Source organism: Oncorhynchus kisutch, linkage group LG3 (assembly GCF_002021735.2).
Source record: "Oncorhynchus kisutch isolate 150728-3 linkage group LG3, Okis_V2, whole genome shotgun sequence".
Taxonomy (NCBI): Eukaryota; Metazoa; Chordata; class Actinopteri; order Salmoniformes; family Salmonidae; genus Oncorhynchus; species Oncorhynchus kisutch.
The window spans coordinates 75,668,021-75,676,503 of record NC_034176.2 but is presented as its reverse complement, the minus strand read 5'-3'; positions in this window follow the sequence as shown (position 1 = coordinate 75,676,503).

Below are 8,483 nucleotides of genomic sequence, written 5' to 3'. Positions count from 1 at the left end.
TACAGCCTCTCCCTCTCACTCCTGCCTCCACCCTCACCTTCCTGCCTCCCCATACAGCCACCCCTTCTCCCTCCTGCCTCCCCATACAGTCTCCCCTCTCTCTCCTGCCTCCCCCATACAACCACCCCTCTCCCTCCTGCATCCCCTTACAGCCCCCCCACTCCCTCCTGCACCCCCATACAGTCTCCCCTCTCCCTCCTGCCTCCCCATACAGTCTCCCCTCTCCCTCCTGCCTCCCCATACAGTCTCCCCTCTCCCTCCTGCCTCCCCCATACAACCTCCCCTCTCCCTCCTGCATCCCCATACAGCCCCCCCCTCCCTCCTGCCTCCCCCTCACCTTCCTGCCTCCCCATACAGTCACCCCTTCTCCCTCATGCCTCCCCATACAGTCTCCTCTCTCCCTCATGCCTCCCCATACAACCTCCCCTCTCCCTCCTGCATCCCTATACAGCCTCCTCCTCTCTCTCCTGCCTCCCCCTCACCTTCCTGCCTCCCCATACAGCCACCCCTTCTCCCTCCTGCCTCCCCATACAGCCACCCCTTCTCCCTCCTGCCTCCCCATACAGCCACCCCTTCTCCCTCCTGCCTCCCCATACAACCTCCCCTCTCCCTCCTGCATCCCCATACAGCCCCCCTCTCCCTCCTGCCTCCCCCTCACCTTCCTGCCTCCCCATACAGTCACCCCTTCTCCCTCCTGCCTCCCCATACAGCCTCCTCCGCTCCCTCCTGCCTCCCCATACAACCTCCCCTCTCCCTCCTGCATCCCCATACAGCCTCCTCCTCTCCCTCCTGCACCCCCATACAGCCCCCTCTCCCTCCTGCCTCCCCCTCACCTTCCTGCCTCCCCATACAGTCTCCCCTCTCCCTCTTGCCTCCCCATACAGCCTCCCCCTCCCCCTCCTGCCTCCACTGTTTTCCCCATACTGCCTCCCCCAATCTCTCCCACTCTCCCCAAAACAGACTCCCACAGTCTCACTGTCTCTCCCCCATCTCCCCTGCCTCCCCCATCTCACCCTGCCTCCCCCATTCTTCCCATGTCTCTACCACCCTCCCCTGTTTCCCCCATCAGCCTCCCCGCATGGCATCACAGAGGAAGTAGATTTGAACCGACTGGGCCCTGCACCCTGCAGGCACCACTGCCCACTTCCTGCAGGGACCCAAGAGGGCCAGGATGCAGCAGGAGAGAGGAGAAGGCAGCCATAAAAATATAAATGTACACGCTAATGTATACACACACGCTACATATTTGGACATGGATATCTACAGCACAGACTCATACTGTCTACACACAATTGCATTGCACACATGCATTGCACACACCACACACACACACACACACACACACACACACACACACACACACACACACACACACACACACACACACGCACACACACACACACGCACACACACACACACACACACACACACACACACACACACACACACACACACACGCACGCACGCACGCACGCACGCACGCACGCACGCACGCACGCACGCACGCACGCACGCACACACACACACACACACACACACACACACACACACACACACACACACACACACACACACACACACACACACACACACCTCATCCTTCCAGATGACATGTTTACGCTTCCCTATCCCTTCATACACACCCCAAATGAAAAAATGTCTTTATTAATACATAACAAGAACTGACTTTAGCTGCTGAGGAATGGGAGGCTGACTTTACCAAACCAAAGAACCTTAGCAGATAATCCCCAGCATGTCATGGGCAGTAAACGCTCACAGCGGGCTGTCCGTCATGGGCCGAGGCACTTCCAGATGTGGAACCAGGCTGAGGGGTGGAGGGATGATGGGTGGAGGCTGAGGGGTGGAGGGATGATGGGTGGAGACTGAGGGGTGGAGACGTGATGGGTGGAGGTTGAGGGGTGGAGGAATAAAGGGATGGAGGGTGGAGGGTGGGGAGGAGGCTAGAGAAGAGGCTAGGGCTGGAGGCTGAGGCCAGGATGGAAGGGGGTGGCTGGCTGGTGAGGGGGTGAGGGGGATATCTAGGTGGGGAGGGAGATGGACAGGACACAGACATTTTATAACTAATACTGGATTAAGAACAAGACACTGACAAGTCATAAATTCAGGTGAAGGACTTATAGGGACAGGACACTGACATGTTATAAATACTGGTGAAGCCCCAGAGGGACAGGACACTGACATGTTATGAATTCAGGTGAAGGCCCAGAGGGACAGGACACTGACATGTTATAAATTCAGGTGAAGGACCAGAGGGACAGGACTCAGACATGTTATAAATGATGGTGAAGCCCCAGAGGGACAAAGACATGTTATAAATGCTGGTGAAGGATCAGAGGGACAGGACACAGACATGTTATAAATGATGGTGAAGCCCCAGAGGGACAAAGACATGTTATAAATGCTGGTGAAGCCCCAGAGGGACACAGACATGTTATAAATGCTGGTGAAGGACCAGAGGGACACAGACATGTTATAAATGCTGGTGAAGGACCAGAGGGACACAGACATGTTATAAATGCTGGTGAAGGACCAGAGGGACACAGACATGTTATAAATGCTGGTGAAGGACCAGCGGGACACAGACATGTTATAAATGCTGGTGAAGCCCCAGAGGGACACAGACATGTTATAAATGCTGGTGAAGGACCAGAGGGACAGGACGCAGACTTGTTATAAATGCTGGTGAAGGACCAGAGAGACACAGACATGTTATAAATGCTGGTGAAGGACCAGTGGGACACAGACATGTTATAAATGCTGGTGAAGGCCCAGAGGGACACAGACATGGTATAAATGCTGGTGAAGGACCAGCGGGACACAGACATGTTATAAATGCTGGTGAAACACCAGAGGGACACAGACATGGTATAAATGCTGGTGAAGGACCAGAGGGACACAGACATGTTATAAATGCTGGTGAAGGACAAGAGGGACAGGACACAGACATGTTATAAATGCTGGTGAAGGACCAGAGGGACACAGACATGTTATAAAAACTGGTGAAGGACCAGAGGGACACAGACATGTTACAAATGCTGGTGAAGGCCCAGAGGGACACAGACATGTTATAAATGCTGGTGAAGGACCAGAGGGACACAGACATGTTATAAATGCTGGTGAAGGACCAGAGGGACAGGACACAGACATGTTATAAATGCTGGTGAAGGACCAGAGGGACAGGACACAGACATGTTATAAATGCTGGTGAAGGACCAGAGAGACACAGACATGTTATAAATGCTGGTGAAGGACCAGAGGGACACAGACATGTTATAAATGCTGGTGAAGGACCAGAGGGACAGGACACAGACTTGTTATAAATGCTGGTGAAGGACCAGCGGGACACAGACATGTTATAAATGCTGGTGAAACACCAGAGGGACACAGACATGGTATAAATGCTGGTGAAGGACCAGAGGGACACAGACATGTTATAAATGCTGGTGAAGGACCAGAGGGACAGGACACAGACATGTTATAAATGCTGGTGAAGGACCAGAGGGACACAGACATGTTATAAAAACTGGTGAAGGACCAGAGGGACACAGACATGTTATAAATGCTGGTGAAGGCCCAGAGGGACACAGACATGTTATAAATGCTGGTGAAGGACCAGAGGGACACAGACATGTTATAAATGCTGGTGAAGGACCAGAGGGACAGGACACAGACATGTTATAAATGCTGGTGAAGGACCAGAGGGACAGGACACAGACATGTTATAAATGCTGGTGAAGGACCAGAGGGACACAGACATGTTATAAATGCTGGTGAAGGACCAGCGGGACACAGACATGTTATAAATGCTGGTGAAACACCAGAGGGACACAGACATGGTATAAATGCTGGTGAAGGACCAGAGGGACACAGACATGTTATAAATGCTGGTGAAGGACCAGCGGGACACAGACATGTTATAAATGCTGGTGAAACACCAGAGGGACACAGACATGGTATAAATGATGGTGAAGGCCCAGAGGGACAGGACACAGACATGTTATAAATTCTGGTGAAGGACCAGAGGGACAGGACACAGACATGTTATAAATGCTGGTGAAGGACCAGAGAGACACAGACATGTTATAAATGCTGGTGAAGGACCAGAGGGACACAGACATGTTATAAATGCTGGTGAAGGACCAGAGGGACAGGACACAGACTTGTTATAAATGCTGGTGAAGGACCAGCGGGACACAGACATGTTATAAATGCTGGTGAAACACCAGAGGGACACAGACATGGTATAAATGCTGGTGAAGGACCAGAGGGACACAGACATGTTATAAATGCTGGTGAAGGACAAGAGGGACAGGACACAGACATGTTATAAATGCTGGTGAAGGACCAGAGGGACACAGACATGTTATAAAAACTGGTGAAGGACCAGAGGGACACAGACATGTTATAAATGCTGGTGAAGGCCCAGAGGGACACAGACATGTTATAAATGCTGGTGAAGGACCAGAGGGACACAGACATGTTATAAATGCTGGTGAAGGACCAGAGGGACAGGACACAGACATGTTATAAATGCTGGTGAAGGACCAGAGGGACAGGACACAGACATGTTATAAATGCTGGTGAAGGACCAGAGAGACACAGACATGTTATAAATGCTGGTGAAGGACCAGAGGGACACAGACATGTTATAAATGCTGGTGAAGGACCAGAGGGACAGGACACAGACTTGTTATAAATGCTGGTGAAGGACCAGCGGGACACAGACATGTTATAAATGCTGGTGAAACACCAGAGGGACACAGACATGGTATAAATGCTGGTGAAGGACCAGAGGGACACAGACATGTTATAAATGCTGGTGAAGGACCAGAGGGACAGGACACCGACATGTTATAAATGCTGGTGAAGGACCAGAGGGACACAGACATGTTATAAAAACTGGTGAAGGACCAGAGGGACACAGACATGTTATAAATGCTGGTGAAGGCCCAGAGGGACACAGACATGTTATAAATGCTGGTGAAGGACCAGAGGGACACAGACATGTTATAAATGCTGGTGAAGGACCAGAGGGACAGGACACAGACATGTTATAAATGCTGGTGAAGGACCAGAGGGACACAGACGTTATAAATGCTGGTGAAGGACCAGAGGGGCACAGCCATGTTATAAATGCTGGTGAAGGACCAGAGGGACACAGACATGTTATAAATGCTGGTGAAGGACCAGAGGGACACAGACATGTTATAAATGCTGGTGAAGGACCAGAGGGACAGGACACAGACATGTTATAAATGCTGGCAAAGGACCAGAGGGACACAGACATGTTATAAATGCTGGTGAAGGCCCAAAGGGACACAGACATGTTATAAATGCTGGTGAAGAACCAGAGGGACACAGACATGTTATAAATGCTGGTGAAGGACCAGAGGGAAAGGACACAGACATGTTATAAATGCTGGTGAAACACCAGAGGGACACAGACATGGTATAAATGCTGGTGAAGGACCAGCGGGACACAGACATGTTATAAATGCTGGTGAAACACCAGAGGGACACAGACATGGTATAAATGCTGGTGAAGGACCAGAGGGAAAGGACACAGACATGTTATAAATGCTGGTGAAGGACCAGAGGGACACAGACATGTTATAAATGCTGGTGAAGGACCAGAGGGACAGGACACAGACATGTTATAAATGCTGGTGAAGGACCAGAGGGACACAGACATGTTATAAATGCTGGTGAAACCCCAGAGGGACACAGACATGTTATAAATGCTGGTGAAGGACCAGAGGGACAGGACACAGACATGTTATAAATGCTGGTGAAGGACCAGAGGGACACAGACATGTTATAAATGCTGGTGAAGGACCAGCGGGACACAGACATGTTATAAATGCTGGTGAAGGACCAGAGCGATACAGACATGCTATAAATGCTGGTGAAGGACCAGAGGGACACAGACATGTTATAAATGCTGGTGAAGGACCAGAGGGACACAGACATGTTATAAATGCTGGTGAAGGACCAGAGGGACACAGACATGTTATAAATGCTGGTGAAGGACCAGAGGGACACAGACATGTTATAAATGCTGGTGAAGGACCAGAGGGACAGGACACAGACATGTTATAAATGCTGGTGAAGGACCAGAGGGACACAGACATGTTATAAATGCTGGTGAAGGACCAGCGGGACACAGACATGTTATAAATGCTGGTGAAACACCAGAGGGACACAGACATGGTATAAATGCTGGTGAAGGACCAGCGGGACACAGACATGTTATAAATGCTGGTGAAGGACCAGAGGGACAGGACACAGACATGTTATAAATGCTGGTGAAGGACCAGCGGGACACAGACATGGTATAAATGCTGGTGAAGGCCCAGAGGGACAGGACACAGACATGTTATAAATTCTGGTGAAGGACCAGAGGGACACAGACATGTTATAAATGCTGGTGAAGGACCAGAGGGACACAGACATGGTATAAATGCTGGTGAAGGACCAGCGGGTCACAGACATGTTATAAATGCTGGTGAAACACCAGAGGGACACAGACATGGTATAAATGCTGGTGAAGGCCCAGAGGGACAGGACACAGACATGTTATAAATGCTGGTGAAGGACCAGAGGGACACAGACATGGTATAAATGCTGGTGAAGGACCAGAGGGAAAGGACACAGACATGGTATAAATGCTGGTGAAGGACCAGAGGGACACAGACATGTTATAAATGCTGGTGAAGGACCAGAGGGACAGGACACAGACATGTTATAAATGCTGGTGAAGGACCAGAGGGACACAGACATGTTATAAATGCTGGTGAAACCCCAGAGGGACACAGACATGTTATAAATGCTGGTGAAGGACCAGAGGGACAGGACACAGACATGTTATAAATGCTGGTGAAGGACCAGAGGGACACAGACATGTTATAAATGCTGGTGAAGGACCAGCGGGACACAGACATGTTATAAATGCTGGTGAAGGACCAGAGCGACACAGACATGCTATAAATGCTGGTGAAGGACCAGAGGGACACAGACATGTTATAAATGCTGGTGAAGGACCAGAGGGACACAGACATGTTATAAATGCTGGTGAAGGACCAGAGGGACACAGACATGTTATAAATGCTGGTGAAGGACCAGAGGGACACAGACATGTTATAAATGCTGGTGAAGGACCAGAGGGACAGGACACAGACATGTTATAAATGCTGGTGAAGGACCAGAGGGACACAGACATGTTATAAATGCTGGTGAAGGACCAGCGGGACACAGACATGTTATAAATGCTGGTGAAACACCAGAGGGACACAGACATGGTATAAATGCTGGTGAAGGACCAGCGGGACACAGACATGTTATAAATGCTGGTGAAGGACCAGAGGGACAGGACACAGACATGTTATAAATGCTGGTGAAGGACCAGCGGGACACAGACATGGTATAAATGCTGGTGAAGGCCCAGAGGGACAGGACACAGACATGTTATAAATTCTGGTGAAGGACCAGAGGGACACAGACATGTTATAAATGCTGGTGAAGGACCAGAGGGACACAGACATGGTATAAATGCTGGTGAAGGACCAGCGGGTCACAGACATGTTATAAATGCTGGTGAAACACCAGAGGGACACAGACATGGTATAAATGCTGGTGAAGGCCCAGAGGGACAGGACACAGACATGTTATAAATGCTGGTGAAGGACCAGAGGGACACAGACATGTTATAAATGCTGGTGAAGGACCAGCGGGACACAGACATGTTATAAATGCTGGTGAAGGACCAGAGGGACAGGACACCGACATGTTATAAATGCTGGTGAAGGACCAGAGGGACACAGACATGTTATAAAAACTGGTGAAGGACCAGAGGGACACAGACATGTTATAAATGCTGGTGAAGGCCCAGAGGGACACAGACATGTTATAAATGCTGGTGAAGGACCAGAGGGACACAGACATGTTATAAATGCTGGTGAAGGACCAGAGGGACAGGACACAGACATGTTATAAATGCTGGTGAAGGACCAGAGGGACACAGACGTTATAAATGCTGGTGAAGGACCAGAGGGGCACAGCCATGTTATAAATGCTGGTGAAGGACCAGAGGGACACAGACATGTTATAAATGCTGGTGAAGGACCAGAGGGACACAGACATGTTATAAATGCTGGTGAAGGACCAGAGGGACAGGACACAGACATGTTATAAATGCTGGCAAAGGACCAGAGGGACACAGACATGTTATAAATGCTGGTGAAGGCTCAAAGGGACACAGACATGTTATAAATGCTGGTGAAGAACCAGAGGGACACAGACATGTTATAAATGCTGGTGAAGGACCAGAGGGAAAGGACACAGACATGTTATAAATGCTGGTGAAACACCAGAGGGACACAGACATGGTATAAATGCTGGTGAAGGACCAGCGGGACACAGACATGTTATAAATGCTGGTGAAACACCAGAGGGACACAGACATG